Source organism: Sorex fumeus, unplaced genomic scaffold, assembly GCF_029834395.1.
Source record: "Sorex fumeus unplaced genomic scaffold, SorFum_2.1 ptg000047l, whole genome shotgun sequence".
Lineage (NCBI taxonomy): Eukaryota > Metazoa > Chordata > Mammalia > Eulipotyphla > Soricidae > Sorex > Sorex fumeus.
This window is the reverse complement of record NW_026606104.1, coordinates 2,654,646-2,672,159: the sequence shown is the minus strand read 5'-3', so window position 1 is coordinate 2,672,159 and position 17,514 is coordinate 2,654,646.

Below are 17,514 nucleotides of genomic sequence, written 5' to 3'. Positions count from 1 at the left end.
CCTTCTTAATTATCCTTTCCTGCCTTTTATTTTTTTCTTTAAATTAATAGAAGTTTTTTGTTATTCCATTTAATTCCCCTATTAGCTTCCCAGCTATATCTCTTTTGTTTGTTTGTTTTTTATTTTTTAAATATGGGGTTTTTTTAATTTTTATTAGTGAATCATCATAAGGTATAGTTATAGACTTACAATTTTTTGTGCTTGGGTTTCAGTTATACAATGATCGAGTACCCATCCCTCCACCTTAAAAATCCAAATTAAGGTGGATTTTTTTTTCTTACTAGTTGCTTTGGGCTAGAGTGATAGCACAGCGGGTAGGGCATCTGCCTTGCACGAGTCTGACCCAGGTTTGATTCCTCTGTCTCTCTCGGAGAGCCCGGCAAGCTACCAAGAGTATCTCCCCGGCACAGCAAAGCCTGGCAAGCTACCCATGACGTATTCTATATGCCAAACACAGTAACAAGTCTCACAATTTGTTGTGAGACATTATTGGTGCCCATTCGAGCAAATCGATGAACAATGGGAGGACAGTGACAGTGACAGTGACTAGTTGCCTAAGTATTGTCACTTGCATTCTTAACTTGTATTGCATAGCCTACTTAGAATTAATATTGCATCATTTCACATAAAATATAAGAATCTTTCAGCACTATATATCCAAGTACCTCTCCCTTGAACTATTGTTGTCAGAGGTTATGCATCTATCTATATTATATACCCCAAAATATATTTATGTAAATTTTATCTTCAGTGGTCACTGATTTTTTTTAAAAAGAGGAAAACAAAAAAGAATTCAATATTTATACATTATTATGTTTTTCATTCACGTCTGTATATCAGATTTATTATCTGGCATCATTTTCCACCAGTCTAATCTCTAACTATTCTTTAATACATTTTGTAGATTTGCTCTGCTGGCAACAAAATTTTAGCTTTTATTTATCTGGAACTGCTTGTTTTATCTAATATTTTAAGGATATTGTCACAGAATATAGAATTCTGGGTTGACAGATTTTTGTTTTCCTTCCCACTGGCTCAATAGGTCCTTCATTTTCTTTTCGCCTCCATTGTTTCTTATGACTAGTCAGCTCTGATTTGTTTCTTTGTTCCCTGAATAATATGCTTTGAAGATTTTCTCTCTTTATTTATTTATTTTACAACACTTTGACTATAGTCTTCTGAACAAAAATTGAATTGACGAACACTGAAATAGGACCACTACGTTCAGCTTGCAGGCTAAATATCTTGAAATATTTCTTATTATACTTTGGTCTGCTTTATTGTTTCCCAACTAATGAAGGCAATGAAGACCTTGGAGAATACTGAGATTTGGTATGCCGAATAAGGATATAGCAAAATAAAGCTATGAAGAGGGAAAAAAAAAAGGTTGAGTAATTGCTACTCTGGAAAACAGGAACTCTGGGGAGGACTCATGAAGAGGAAATACACAGAAACCTAGTAATAATTAAATCAATCCTTTAGCTCACACAAATGAAATTCATTTTAATAACCGTAGTTGTTCAATAATCACTTCACTGAACTGTACAAAGAAGAGCAGGGAGTAAATTTTAACACATTTTAAGATTTGTGCAGTCTTTAAAGTAACAAAATGGGAGACTAACACCCAAGAATATTAGAGATAAGGACCAGGAGGATTGCTCCACGGCTTGGAAGTCGGCCTCACACTCTGGGGGAAAAAGCAGCTCAGATATAGAAGGGATCACCAAGTAAAGGATAATTAGAGGACCCACTCAGGAAGGGAGATGTGTACCAAAAGTAGACTATAGACCGAACATGATGGATACTTAATACCTGCGTTGCAGACCACAACACCCTAAAGAAGAGAGAGAAAGTAAAAGGGAATCCACCCACCACAGAGATGGAGGGGGAAAGGGAGCAGGATGAGGGTGGTGGGAGGGATACTGGGAACATTGGTGGTGGAGAATGGGCACTGGTGGAAGGATGGGTACTCTATCATTGTATGACTGAAACATAAGCACGAAAGTTTGTAAGTCTGTAACTGTATCTCATGGTGATTCATTAAAAGTAAATAAATAACATTTGTGCAGTCTTAACATCAGAAGCCAGAGCAGTAGAGAGGTCATTGGTAGTGGACACCAGGAATTCAAATCTCCATGAGACTTCGAGTGTCTAGGCTTGGAGGCGAGGGGTACAGCGCCCTCTCCCCAGACCAGTTCCACGTGCCTCCGGGGCTCCCCAGGGCCTCAAGGCTGTAAGGTATCCCTCCTGGTCTGTGGGTGCTGCCCCTACTCTTCCACAGGGTGCAGGTGGGAGGAGCGCCATCTCCAAGCTGTGAGTCTTGGCCTCAGTCCCGTCATAGTCATGCCAGGGTGAGTCTCAAGGTTTAGAGGTGATGTCAAGTTTTCAGAAATGCCTCCCTGCCAAGCTCCTTCCTGTTCCAGTTTCCTGGGCAGGGTCAGGCAGCAGAAGCACCAGAGAAGGCCTGAGCTGCCCTGAGAACGGGGACTCTGAGAAGAGCCTCGCCCAGATGGCCACAGGTGAGTTCATTCTCTTCCCAACAAGTTCACATTCTCCCCCCCCCCCCCCGCCCTCCCCTGCCAGGTTCAAACTTCAGTTGTTCTCTGACCCCTGTTCCCGGGGGTCAGGGACAAAGTGTCAGTCTCCATTCTGGGACAGCGCCACACTGGCAGCCACAGGAACTGCCCAGTGGCCCTGGCAGCCCTGGTAGCAGAAGGTAGCAAAAGGATCAAGATATCTCCCCCTTCAGGGCCGGAGCGATAGCACAGTGGGTAGGGCGTTTGCCTTGCATGCGGCCAACCCAGGTTCAATCCCCAGCATCCCATATGGTCCCCCAAGCACCGCCAGGAGTAATTCCTGAGTGTAGAGCCAGAAGTGACCCCTGAGCATCGCTGGATGTGACCCCAAAAATGCAAAAAAAAAATCTCCCTTTTCAGTTCTGATCCCTGACTCACCGTGGCTGTCATGCATGAGTCACTATGTCACTATGTCCATCTGCTCTCCCAGCTCTGAGCATGCAACTCTGCCCCCTAGATCCCCACTACTATTTTGGGGAACCTCTCCTAGCTTTGCACTGGCCAGTGAAATCTTCACAGCCTCCCTCACCTCAGAACACCTGTCCTTGAGATACCTGGGCCATCTCAGTGACAGAGATACCTGGGCCATCTCAGTGACAGCTGTTCTCCCCTCTGCATCCCACCCCCTCCCTGTGAGGGCCTGCTCCTGTAAATGGTCCTTTGTCAGGGCCTGTATTTCATTTTACTACTAACTTGGTGAAAGTAAGGAGAGGAGGAAACTCTGGCATTCTACTTGGCCACCAACCTGTCGGAACCTTCTGAAGTGGAAAACGAATACTAGGCCTCTTTGGGCTCACTGACTGATATTGGGCCAGCAAACACTGCAAGCCACAAGTTTTCTAGAATATCTTCTTTTTTCCCTGGAAATTCCAAGCCCCATAATATCTAAACTTAAACAGATTAACTACAGAAGTTACCCAAACACAGCCTGATGCTAGATTTGAATGGGAATTACCATGGGCTATCCATGTGACTGACCCCAGGTATTTTATTAACCTGAGTCCTTATTTCATTAGTAGTGAGAGTTTGAGTTTATTTATACTTAAGCAAGGATGAATAAAATTGTATTCATATGAAATGTAATTTATATGCCTTCATAGATACATTTTATTGGGGGTGCCAATAAAATTAATCCATTTGCATCAATAAATTTAATAAATTCCTTTATAGTGTTATGGATCAGCTGAGATTATCCCAACCAGATAAGTGGGTAATTCTTGTTTCCTTTTTTAGTGATTTTTCAAGAGATCAGAGTGAGTGACCATCTTCTTTGTAAGCACTTTTAGACTTCAAACAGATTGTCAAGAATGATGGATTTTAATGTTTTTTTTTTGTTTTTGCAGTGCTTAGTATAATAGCAGGATATGAAACATTCCAAATGTCCAACTACAGATAAATCTATCAAGAGTTTGTGTTACATATGTATAGTGTAATACTATGCAATTGTAAAAGGTGAAATCATGCCGTTTTCTGCAACTTAGATGGAATTGGAGGGTACCATGCAAAGCAAAATAACTCCACAGAGGATAAAGGACAAATAAAGGATAATCTCACTTGTCTGTGGAATAAAGAGAGTCAAAATAAGAACAGGGTACTGAACAGTGACAAACCCTTGACACTGGAATACAGAACCAATTACCAAAAAAAAAAAAGAAAAAGGGCGGGCGGGGAGAAAGAGGGCCAGAATGAAAATACAGCAGGTAGGGTGTTTGCTATGCGCACACTGATCCGGGTTCGATCCCATACGGTCCCCTGAGCACCACCAGAAGTGATTTCTGAGAGCAGAGCCAGGAGTAACCCCTGAGCATCTCCGGGTGTGATCCAAAAAAGAAAAAAGAAAAAGAAAACCAAAGGGGTGGGGGGGAGAAGGAGAAACTAGAAGGGCATAAAGATAATGGAAGCTGATGGTAAGCATTTTGGTGGGGGGTTGGGGATGGGGAAGGAAAGCAGCAAAATTGTATATTAATACAATAAATTTTAATACTATTATAATTTTCTAAACTATAAAAAAATCATTTTTTAAAAATGTTCGATCAAGGGAATAGAGTACAGCAAGTAGGGCACTTGCCTTGCATGCAGCAGACCCTGCAGACACCAGCAGATACCTCAGATGGTCCCCCAAGCTCCACCATCGGTAATCTTGAGTGCAGAGTCAGGAGTAAGCACTTAACACTGCTGAATATGGCCCCAAAACAAAAACTAATTAATGTGAACCCACAGAGTTAACATCAAGGTATAGGCACTTGCCTTGCACATAGCTGACCCTGTTCCATTGCTTATACCCCATAAGGTCCCCAAGCCCCGCCGGGAGTGATTTCTGAGCACAGAGTCAGGAGTAAGCTCTGAGCACCACAAGGTGTGGCCCCCAACCCCCCCACACACACACATACACACAAACTCAGAATGATGGAACTTAGATCTCTGTCAACCCAAACAGATAAGTGTATTGAAATAAATATTATAAGTAGGTCAGCCACCATCCACTATCACACTACAATTTTCTTCCAATTGTTTTATTCAGTGTTATATTTTTGTTATTATTTCAGTTGTTCTTAAGTTAAACTTAGAGCCACATTAAGTCCATTGTTAAACTAAGCTAATTAACTCCTAAGCAGTATCTATATAAACTCCATTTGACTGGGCTAATAGAGGGGGGGGAAAGTCCATTTTAAAGAGATTATGAAAATCATTAAACTTAAAACTAACATGAGGGAGAAAAAAAGATCTCTTTGGGACCAAAGCCTTTTTATTTCCAAGAATAGAATAAATAGCAACAGACAAAAATCAAACGATTGGTAGTTGCGTGTTTTGTAAAGCTGCAGGAGCAGGCGCAGTGGAAATGCCCGTGCAGGCTTTGCTTTTTGCAGACAGTGTGAGATGAAGGAGGGAGGAGACAGGGAGCCCCCAGACACTGCCCTTCCCGCTGCTCTCCCCCAGCTCCCTCTGCACGGTTCTTCAGCTGCCTCTTCTCCTACTTTCGTAATCAGCCAAACTGCAGCCGGACTGGTCTAGTTATAAATTTCCCACCCTCAGTGGAACCCAGGAATGGTTACAATAGGGCTTCAGAAAGGCAATTTACAAGCAAAAATTTACAGTAAGGAACATGAAAGGATTGGGATTATGCATAAACCATGAGTGCTATCTGCCAGGGCCCTCTTCCTTCAAAGGTTAGATCTAATTATATACAGGGAGAAAAAATTATATAGGGGTGAGCATACGGGAGCTCCAGAGTTTTGGATTTCCATAGCGAAGAGAAAGGGACTAGGAGAGGACTTTGGTGTCTCTCTAAATAGAAATAACACCAGCTTGGCCATGAGCTATGATCTGTGATCAACTTGCTCTTGTTTCCTTTGCACTTTTTAATATTTTTGGTTATGTGTCTATTTCTTTGATCCAAGGCCTCTCTTCCCTGATAGTACTAGATATCTTGCCTTAATAGACGCATGAAGATATGACAGCGTCTTCCAACTTCTTCTCATGGTCAATATCTTATTTTCTAACCTTTCATTTTATGATCCACCCAATAAAACAGGCTGGATTTAAGAGGATCTAAGATCTACTTCCAATAATCCCCAGTTTAAAACTCAGTAGTAGATTCTGTCCTCCCCTGCATCAGCTATTTCTTTATCAAGAGAGAGTAAATAGTTGTCAATAGTTAAGCTCTGTCTTCTACCTCAGATTCACAGCCTTCAAAGGAACAGTAGCATGTAATGGGAAAAATCACGGTCACGGTCCTCCCATTGTTCATCGATTTTCTCGAGCGGGCCCAGTAACGTCTCCATAGTGAGACTTGTTACTGTGTTTGGCATATCGAATATGTCACAGGGAGCTTGCCAGGCTCTGCCGGGCGGGCAAGATACACTCGGTAGCTTGCCAGGTACTCCCAGAGGAGTGGAGGAATCAAACCCGGGTCGGCCATGTTGACTGTGTACAAGGCAAATGCCCTACCCGCTGTGCTATTGCTCCAGCCCAATGGGAAAAATAACAGATTTTAAAATTCAAACAAATCTAAATTCCATCACTTGCGTCCAATCTCATATGCAAAATGGGAATCAAAGAGGTTCTTTTAGGGTTTACCTGATGATGAAATGAAATGATATCTGTCAACGTACATAGGTGTCTTGTATCATGGATCAATCCCATTTCTTAGAATAGAGATGTCAGTGTCAGCTGTATTGTGTTTTTATTTCCCACAAGAGCACTGGCCTGCAGGGCAATGCACATCTAACTCTGAGGCTAGAAGCAGTTCATGGGAGGCACCCTGGGTGAACCCCTGAGTCTATAAGTGCTGAACAGTAGCACCTCCCTACTCAGACTTTTCATCAAGATGGTGCTGTAATCTGTTTTCTTTTGGTCACTATTTGCAACAAAACTGGATGAACAATGAGTAGAACTGGACTGATAAAAACTCTGCCCTACTATTGACTATTGTTTCTCAACTTATTCCCACCTGCTTCTGGGGCCTTTACCACTTAGGATGTAGAATTTGGAGAAGGAAGTTGTTATCCTTCAAGAGCAAATGTTTCAGCACAAACATCTATCCAAACTGGAGGCAGGAGCAATCTCATTTCCACAAGGATGAACCCAAATGATGTACAGAGGTGGCTGGAAGGAGGTAATGGGGGGGGGGGGGGGAATTGTTCCAGCTTTTTATTATCAAATTTCAAAGGACTTTCATATTTCAAACCCTCTGGGAAGGCCAGCTCTTGATAATACGACTATTTTGCACTCTTTGTAGCAATGTTAAAGAATTACTTTTGTACCTTAGTTATTCCATGTCTCTCCTCAAGAAGATGAGACCATATGTAAATAGTACAGTTCTGTATGGGCCTGGCGCAGAGCATATACTTGATAATATTTATTAAATAAAAAGATGGCCTAGTACTCATATGTTCATAACTCTCTAATAAAATACTCTTAATCAAGCTAACAGGTTTAGTTGGGAAATTAATCTGATGCCAAACAAACATCAAGATATCTTCCAAAGCCAGAAGTAAATATCCTTGCAGAGACTTTGGTTTACTGTACCACTGATTACCAAAGAATACAGACAACCCTAATTCTCACTGCTAATGAATCATCATCCCCTTAAGAAGCCAGCAGGGTATGTTCTTCCCAATTCCATCCCATCAGTTTTACTTAAACAGTTGTCAAGCTTAATCAGTTGTTCCTCCAGATTAGTTCTTCTCCCTTTTTTTGCCAAGATTGGTGGTTCATTGTCCTCACCCTGATCTTTCTATTTGTCAAGATTCTTCTCCTTAGAAGAGTATGATCCATTTAGAGACTCTTATCCAAGTGTTCATGACTTCACAAGTCTCCTAAAATTCATAATACAGATGTGGACCATCTTAGGGAATTTTTGCATTTTCCAGATGCATTCAATTGCTCTTTTCTGATTCCTACCCACAGATTTCCCCCCCTTCTTTTCTTAAAAGTTTCTTGTTGGAGACTAAAAAGGAAGTCCCCCAGGACAGGTGACAGAGTCCTGATGTGTGCTTTATCCCTTTGCTTCTGGCACTGCTCAGCCTCAGTGACCATGTACCTATGACTGCCAGCACAGCTGGATGACATGACAAGCACACTGAGGTGGTGGCACTCTCTGTCCTCCCTGGCACTGCCCAAAAGCTACCTTGAGTGATTTTTGTTTTTAAATGCATCAGTGGTGGAAGCCAGGGTGTATATTCTGCCATTGCAAGCTTTGGGGAGGGAACTGTCTCCTTCACCTGCCTCTCAGCCTTCAAATTAAACTGATGTGACAATTAACTGACTGCAAATTAAACTGACGTGACAAAGTCTTTCCATGTTGATATATAAACATCAAGGACGTGGAAACCTCCCGATGGAAAAGTGTCATGCCAGCACCTCAAAATGACTTCTTCAAAATTCTGTGTCATCTTTTGCATCTCGGAAAAATCTTCCTTCAGCCACGTTCAGTGTACCTGGACAAAGTCTTCACTACTTGTATAAGCTATATATGTGTATGTGTATGTGCATAAATCAACTCATTTTGACATGAAGAAAATAAAAAATAAAATAAATAAAATATTAAAAATTATCCTAAAGCACACATCATAGATTCCTAAGCCAAAAGTCGAAACTTCTAGATAATGTAACCTACTGTTCCAATGGCACTGATAACTGGCCTTCTTTAGGGCAGAAGTTCTACGGAAACAAAAACCATTTTCAGGGTTCTACAGGCAAGGGTTATGCAATCCTAACAAGATCCCCTTAATGGAGGTGCTATTATTAAACTGCGTTTTATTTCTTTTTTAACTGCATTTGATATTTAAGAGGCAGAGAAAGATGAAATGATCTGCCTGATAATCACCCAGCTAGTAAGTGGCAGAGTCCAGATTTGAGCCAGCTGGCTTAGCAAGGGCGCTCCATGGCCTTTCAAGATAATGACACTGACCGTGTATGTACCAGGCATTGGGCCAAGTACTTTGCATAGATTATCTTGTGAAATCCCCAGAGCCATCATCCCTATCTACAGATGATAAAACTGAGACTTAAAAGAGTTAATTTGCTAATATATCAGTAAGCAGTGGGTGCCCAGCCAGGCTGCCTGATATCAGAGTTAGAAAGCCAAGACCAAGCCATGTTGAGCAAACCAACAATGAACTTGAACTAGAAAGCCTTCCATGCAAGAACACAGCTTCCACTCAGCCTTTACAAGGACACAAAAATGTGTTTCTTGGACTAGTGGGGAAAATCCTCTGGATTCTCAGCTCTCTGGGTTTGTGGACAGGCAGACACAGGCATAAACTCCTGAGAAAGCGCCTGGGGTCTTGAGAATGGGACTGTGGCAATGATCTTTTTTTTTTATTAAAAAAATTTTTAATAGTGAGACATCGTGAGGCACAGTTGCAGACTTACACATTTTTGTGCTTCGGAATTTTACTCCATGACTTGGAGGCCAACCACACATACTAGGGGAAAAGGGAGCTCAGATAAAGAAGTGTGGCAATGATCTTTGATGGACCAGCAGGCTTTTAAAGGACAAAACCCATAGGGAGGCCCTGCCCAGCCACCTTCTAAGGCCTCCAGAATTCTACTAACCCTACTCAGCCACACAAGCTTCCTGCAACGAGGTCATTTCTTACATGCAGGTAGGTAGGTTTAATTCACTCAGCCTTCATGCTTATATTGGTTCTCTGCTGCCCTCGGCCCTAGATCAGCAATCTTTGATACCTCTCATCTCCAAGGTCTTCTCTCCTTGATCGCATCTCTGCACTGCTTTGCGAGCTTGGACATTCGCTTGCAGTTGCCTGAGGCATGCGCCAAACCACGCTGGTGACTAAGCTCAAGAGTTTTTGAAGACAGGCGATTTTTTGTGGCTATCTCTCTCGGCGTTCCTCGCACAATCATGGAGGTGCTGAAGCAGTTAATCGTATTCCTCGTCAATGTTGTCAACAATGGCATCTTCCAATGTTGCCGCAATAGTGCCAAAGAGCTCCCAGTTGGTGGTCGTTCTGGGAGTTCTCTTTTTAAACTTTGCAGCCCTTTCTCCCCACTCTGTGAAGTAGAATTTTGCACAAAGGAGACGGTGGTCCGATCCCGTTTGGAATGTTGAGACAACAGCGACATTGGTCAGGCAAAACCGTCGATTGAATATGACGTGGTCTATTTCGTTGTGGAATCGTCCACCGGGAGACTCCCATGTCCAATGTTTAGATTCTGCCTTCTGGAACTGTGAGTTACCATGGATGGTCTTGGTCGATATGATGAACTCAGATAGTCTCTCGCCCTGTTCGTTCCATTCTAGGCCATGGGTCCTGATGTGAAGTTCTTCAGCTGATCTTCTCGGTCCTATCTTGGCATTAAAATCACCCACAATGATCTTGTAGAAGGTGTGGTCTTCTTTATAGAACTTCTCCAGCTCCATGTAGAACTTCTTGATTTCTGCTTCATCATAATCAGATGTTAGTGCGTAGACAACGAAGATAGAAACTGCCGGCAGTGAGCCACATCTATTCAAATGTAAACATCCGATTCGGGTTGTTAGGCATTCGAATGAATCAATGCTCATGGCCAAGTTTGCGTTGACAAGGACACTGACACCTCCGACACCTCTTTTATCGCATGTTCCTAGGAACAATTCTTCTCCACTGTCGAAAACAGCATGATGAGATTGGTGCCTTCTTGTCTCAGTCAGACCAATGATGTCATACTTGATCTTTCACGCTTGTACCATCAGGTCCTCGATAGATGCATCTGATACTAGCATACGTGCATTGAAAGTACAGATGATCATTTTTGTATTCCTTCCTTGTGGCAGCCTAGTTCGTCCTTGAGATTTTATCGGCCTCTCCTTTTTCAACCTTCTCAATGCTACCATATTGGTGAAGCCTTCAGGGTCAGGTGAATGAGACCCATTGTAATTACTGGTTTTGGCATATCGAATACACAACGGATAGCTTGTGAGGCTCTGCCGTGCGGGCGGAATACTCTTGATAGCTTGCCAGCCTTTCCGAGAGGGATAGAGGCTTTTGGGGAGACCTCTAATCACCCTCGTAGGTGTTATCATATTTGAACCCTATCAAATATGGTACGGCAATTTAGTGTCTTATAATGTGTCGCGCAGCCGCTTTGCAGCCGCGCAGGTCCAGAAAACGTCCTGGAGTGTGGTGGCGGCTGGGTAGTGGAAGTAGTGTCGCAAAGCAGTGCAGAGATGCGATCAAGGAAGACCTCAAAGAGAGAAGAGCAGAAGTGCTGGTAGATGCGGCAGAAGCCAGGAAAAGTATTCTTAACGCCCGCTTGTCCTTCGCCAACTACAAGACCAAGATGACTGCCCTCCGACGTCCAGATGGATCTATCACATCTTCCAGAACAGCAATGGAGAAGATTATCCATGACTTCTATTCAAATCTCTTTGATAGCCATGTCCACCTGCCGACATACCAAATTCCACAGGATGGATATGTCGTTCCTAATGTTCTCCCTTCCAAAATCCGACACGCCATTTCGTCAGTAAAGAAACGAACAGCACCCGGCTCAGACAAGGTCAGACCTGAACACCTGAAGAACCTGCCGTCAGTACTCATCAATACACTGGCTCGGCTCTTCACTCGCTACCTGTCTGAATGCAAGGTTCCGTCCGAATGGAAAACCAACAGGACTGTACTACTGTACAAGAAGGGAGACATCCATGACATTGGCAACTATCGCCTGATCTGCCTATTGTCTGTCATCTACAAGTTGTTCACTCGAGTCATCCTAAATAGGATTGGCAGAACACTAGATGAAGGACAACCATGCGAGCAAGCTGGGTTCCGCAAAGGATTCAGCACCATCGACCATATCCACACAATAACCAAACTCATTGAGGTTTCTCGGGAGTTCAAGATGCCGCTCTGTTTAACGTTCATTGATTTAAAGAAGGCCTTTGATTCTGTTGAGACAGAAGCGGTCATTGAAGCCCTAGCCAATCAGGGCATTCAAGCCCAATACATCAGGATCCTCAGTGAGCTGTATTGTGGATTCACTACCAGGATCTCACCATTCTACAAAGAAGTGATCGTTGATGTCAAGAGAGGGGTGCGGCAGGGTGATACCATTTCACCGAAACTCTTCAGTGCCACCCTCCAGAACATCATGCGACGACTGGAATGGGAAGGAATGGGAGTGAAGATAGATGGTCGGCAACTACACCACCTCCACTTTGCTGATGACATTGTTTTAATAACACCAAACATCAACCAAGCGGCACAAATGCTGGCCGACTTTGACCGTGAGTGTGGAAAGGCAGGACTACAGCTGAATCTTACGAAGACAATGTTTATGAGAAACAGCCTCGTTCCTGACGCCCCATTCGCTCTCAACGGAACGACCATCTCCGAATGCAACAGCTATGTGTACCTAGGTCGAGAAGTCAACATGACAAATGACCTGGCACCCAAGCTGCGCAGGAGGAAGAGAGCAGCTTGGAACGCCTTCAAGAACGTCGAAGAAATAGCTAAAAGGACGAAGAACCTCCGGCTCTGGGCACATCTCTTTGATTCCACTGTTCTTCCTGCATTAACATACGCCTCAGAGACCTGGGCCCTATGCAAACAGGATGAGAACGCTATTCAGGTCTCCCAAAGAAGAATAGAAAGAGCTATGCTTGGAATATCACGTTTCAATCAAATGAGAGAAAAAATCCGGAGTTCCGACCTCCGTCGACGATCAAGAATCAGGGACGCTGTCTCATTTGCCAAGGTGTCGAAAATCAGATGGGCTGGTCACGTAATGAGATTTAAAGACGACCGTTGGACTAGAGCTGTTACTGATTGGATTCCACGGGATGTCAAAAGACCGCGTGGCCGCCCACCTACCAGATGGTCAGACTTCTTCATCAAGATCATGAACGATCTAAACTAAAGATGCGGGGGTGGGGGTGGGGGGTCCGGGAACAGTGCAAATGAGGGGAGAGGAACAAAGCAGAGACTCTTGAGACACTGCCATTTGGCAGCTTGGGGTATGAGCGCCAACAGAGACAAGGCAAATATTTCAGGGATGAGGGGCCAAGCCAAGAGAAAGAAAAGGAAGGAGATAATGGGTGGATCCCTTGTGGGGTACCCTAGGTAAAGTCCCCTTCAAGGTCAAGGATGCTAGAGGAATTCCTAAAGGCCCACCTAGCGAAACAGCAAACAGTGTCCCTAATTAAGGCCCAGATCTTGACCCTTTGTGATGATTCTCTCAGCTCCTGTCACTACCCATCTATTCTGTTGTAATACAAAGAATTCACTTGATTCCACTGCAGAACTGAAAGCAGCCCACCCTCCCTAAAGATGTCCTCCACATCTGGGAGGGAGCAAAAGAGAGCCGTCAGCGCTCCCTGGTGGCATGAGAGCGGTCTCCGGTTCCAGTGACAGTCAACAGTGACCCCTAGTGGCTTCTCGTGGTACAAAAGTAATACCTGTTGTTCCATAAGAAAGTGGCACCCATGGCACAAGGGCAATCTCTAGGGTTCTGGAGGAGCTCGTGCAGCGCCTAGTGGTGCAAAGGCCAGATCTAGACCCAGAATACAGTCAACAGTGCCCCCATTGGTCCTCCGTGGTGCAAAGTCAATCTTCGTGCTTAGGAAGACAGTCAACAGTGCTCCCTGGCAACTCTCTGAACAGGAGCCAGCAACGTTTCCCACCCCAGTGCCCCCTAAATGGACCATCTTCGTGTTCCTTAAGCTTTCCTGCACCTCACCACCAGGGCACACTCTCAGAACAGAACCATCTCCTAGATTCCTCTGATCTTTCTTACATGCCTTCCTTCCTCAACACTAGTGCCCTGACACACTACCCTTCCAGCCAGTCCCCTGCACGGACCAGCTCAGAGCCTCTGGGGTCTAAATCAGGTGCCCCTGAAGGAAGAGGGTGGCCCAGAAGGTCCAGTGGTTGAGACTGAGAATGCATAGTACTGAGGTCTTCATCTCCGTTTCTGTCTGTTCTGCCAACTTGAAGCAGACTGAATTCGAACCATTTTCTGAAAGAATCTCTGAAACCAAAACATCTCCACCAAAACATGTTGCCCCCTGAGGAATCATGGTTTATTTTTTAGGCAAAGGAGAGGAAATTGTAGCCAAACTTGGGTGGGTGGAAGGAGGTTAAGAAAGACTTTCTTAGGCAGCTCAGCTATAGAAGGGAGCACCAAATAAAGGGTGTTGGGAAGATCCTCCCAGGATGGGAGATGCATGCTGAAAGTAGACTATAGACTGAACATGATTGCCACTCAATGCCTCTTTTGCAAACCACAGCACCCAAAAGAAGAGAGAGAGAACAAGGGGGAGTGCCCTGCCACAGAGGCAGGGTGGGGCGGGGGGGATGGGGGATGGGGGGTGGGAGGAATACTAGGATCTGTGGTGGTGGAAAATGGGCTCTGGTGGAGGGATGGGTACTTGATCATTGTATAATTGAAACCCAAGCACAAAAGTTTGTAAGTCTACAACTGTACCTCATGGTGTTTCACTAATAAAATTGAAAGAAAGAAAGAAAGAAAGAAAGAAAGAAAGAAAGAAAGAAAGAAAGAAAGAAAGACTTTCTTGGGACTGGAGCAATAGTACAGCGAGGAGGGTGTTTGCCAATTGAACCTACCCAGGTTCAATTCCCAGCATCCCATATGGTCCCCTGAGCACCACCAGGAGTAATTCCTGAGTGCAAAGCCAGGCGTAACCCCTGTGCATCGTCAGGTGTGACCCCAAAAACCGAAGAAATTTAAAAAATAAAAAAGATAGACTTTTTTGGCTGGGCTAATGGCAGGTCCTGGAGCTCAGACCAGGAGGGAACTGGGACTCGGGCTGGGCGGCTACCTGTTGCCCCTGGGTGCAGCCTCCCTATGCCCTGTTTCTGCGACTGTCACTGCCTTTACTGCACTTTACCACCCTGGGTCAGCCTTATTCCAGCCCTGCAGCCTCTGGCAAGAAGTAGGAGGGACATTTAATTGGAGGGTCTGGGCAGGGCAGACAGAAGCACCTGCCGTCAGGAAGCAGAGTCTGAAGGCTCACCTCATCCTGGCCAGCACAGAAGCCAGGAGTGAGAGGAGCAGAGGAACCAGCCCGTTTCCATAGATACAGATTTCAGCTGCGCTGGATGACGGCATTCCCAGCAGCCTGAAGAGGCATTGTTTGCAGACCCAGGGACCCACTTGGAGGGGAAATGCAGTCAATATTTTTTTCCCAAAAATACTCTAGTCCAGTGCCCCTCCACCACCACCCCATGGGGACCCACATTGGGAGCTAAGAGAGCATCACCTCCCTGCCTGCAAGGAAGTGAACCAAGGTGGCCTGAGCTCCGCCCTGCCAGCCAGAGTAACCCTGTCCTGGGGTCTCCTGAAAGGATCAGAGGGCCTGACCGGGCGAAGACCCCCCAACTTAGGTCTTTTCTCTTCTCACCCAGCAGGCTTGGGGGCCAGAGACAGATAAGCTGAGACTGGTGAGATAAGGGGGGTCATGTACACAGAGTCTGACTGCGAGTCCCTGGCAAGGAGACGAGTCAGATCCCTAGCAGGCTGCGGGCAGCAGATGCCCCCTTTCTCCTGCAGGGCTTCCCAGTGTGAAAATTGAGAGGCAGAACTAGGCGCCCATCACCACAGCCAGAGCCACTTAGTTGATTTGCTCAGTTCCAGACTAATGCTTACCTCAGAGCTAAACTGTAGGATAGAGTCATCAAGAAGCACCCAGCCAGCTCTGAGACCCTCACCATATGCTCCTCCCTCCAATCACTGACTGCAGCTGGGAGGCCCCCCCAAGAACCTGGTGGTCCCAGACAGAGACCCTCATACTGACCCACTAGCCAAGCATCGCTTGTAGTGGCCCGTGATCACCATGTGGGATGTCCACCCACCAAAAAGAAACACATCAATGGGCCAGAGAGATGGCACAGCCATGGGGCACTGACCTTGCATGCAGCAGACCTGGGTTTGAGCCTTGGCATCCCTTATGGTGCCCTGAGTCCTGTCAGGAGCGATCCCAGAGTATAGATGCAGGAGTAAGCTCTGAGAACTGCCAGGTGTGCTATCCCTACCACCTGCCTCCAAAAAAATTTTAAAAACTCAGAGATCAGTGTAACTGTATGCTCCCAAGGGGGTTAAGTATGAAAAAGACATGCTGACATGTGCTCCTGGAAAAATCACACTCTCTTCCACCCATTCCTCAGGGGCGGTCTCTATCAGTAGTGTGATTCACAGCGACGTTAAAAGCTGTTTTGTCTAAAAGCTGTTTTGTCGCATCTGTGCTGGTCCTTGCTGTGCTTGATTCCTGGGAGAGAGGGAAGCAAAGTGAGGGAATCTGCTCACTTGAACAGCATCCTCCGCCACTGAACGTGATGCTGGCGCCACCTAGTGGCTATATGCAGCATGATCCCGGGACTCCAAGAGGCTGCCCTAAGAGCCACTTACGAGTTTGATTCTCTGTGTTAAATAAACCCTCACAGCAACACAGCAAGGATGTTTGCCACTGTGTCCGCCTTAAAGCACAGTAACCGAGGAATCAGTCGAGAAATAGATGGTAAACAAACATCATTTGCTTGGGGGTCTGGGCTGGGCACCGTGGTTGATGATTCGTGGGAGGCTGGCATTATCCCTTTGTCAAGAACGGAAAACTGGAGTTTTGGTGATTCAGGAACAAACTCAGACAATGAAGTTTTGCTTCTGCTGCAGCGGTGAATCTGGTCAGATATACTGTCACCCACAAAGAAACCGAAGAAAGGCTTGGGAAGAAATTGACTTTGGGAATTCAGGGTCCAGATTACAGGTGTTTTCTTTGTCAAACACAAAAAAAAAAAAAAAAACCGAAAGAAATAAAGAAAAATCCCCTCCCTATAAAAGGGTAGAAAACACACCTGTGAAGAAAAAATAATGATCACATTATCCATCTCCACCCACACGTGGGCTCTAACTATAGACTCAAATCAGCTTCAACGGGGTACAAACAGGGTCAGCCCCTGTTTGGCCTGCCTTCCTGCTGCTCAGGCCTGCCACTCTGCCCAGGCTCCTGTCCACAAGCTGTGTCAGCCACGCAGCATCCAGATTCAGGTCAGCATCAAAAACTGCAATTGTTTTGTTTAGTTTTGTTTTCAATATTAATTTTCTTATTTTATTGAATCACCATGAGATAGAGCATTACAAAGCTATTCATGACTGGACTTCAGTCATATAGTGTTCCAACACCTATCCCTCCACCAGTGTAATTTCCCAGCACCATTGTTCCCAGTTTCCCTCCCACCCACCCCCAAACCACCCCACACCCACCCCAGCCTGCCTTTATGGCAGGAATCTCTACTCTCTTTTTCTCTCCCTCATTTTAAAGACTGCTATTGATGCTGACAACAAGAGCAAAGGAAGGAGAGAGATCGTTTTTAAACAGACACGTGTGAATGAATATATGAACATGGGCAAAATGAATGCATCTATAGAAAACATTTTCCACTGTGTTGATTTTTCAGACCAACAGAAGCATTTCAAACAT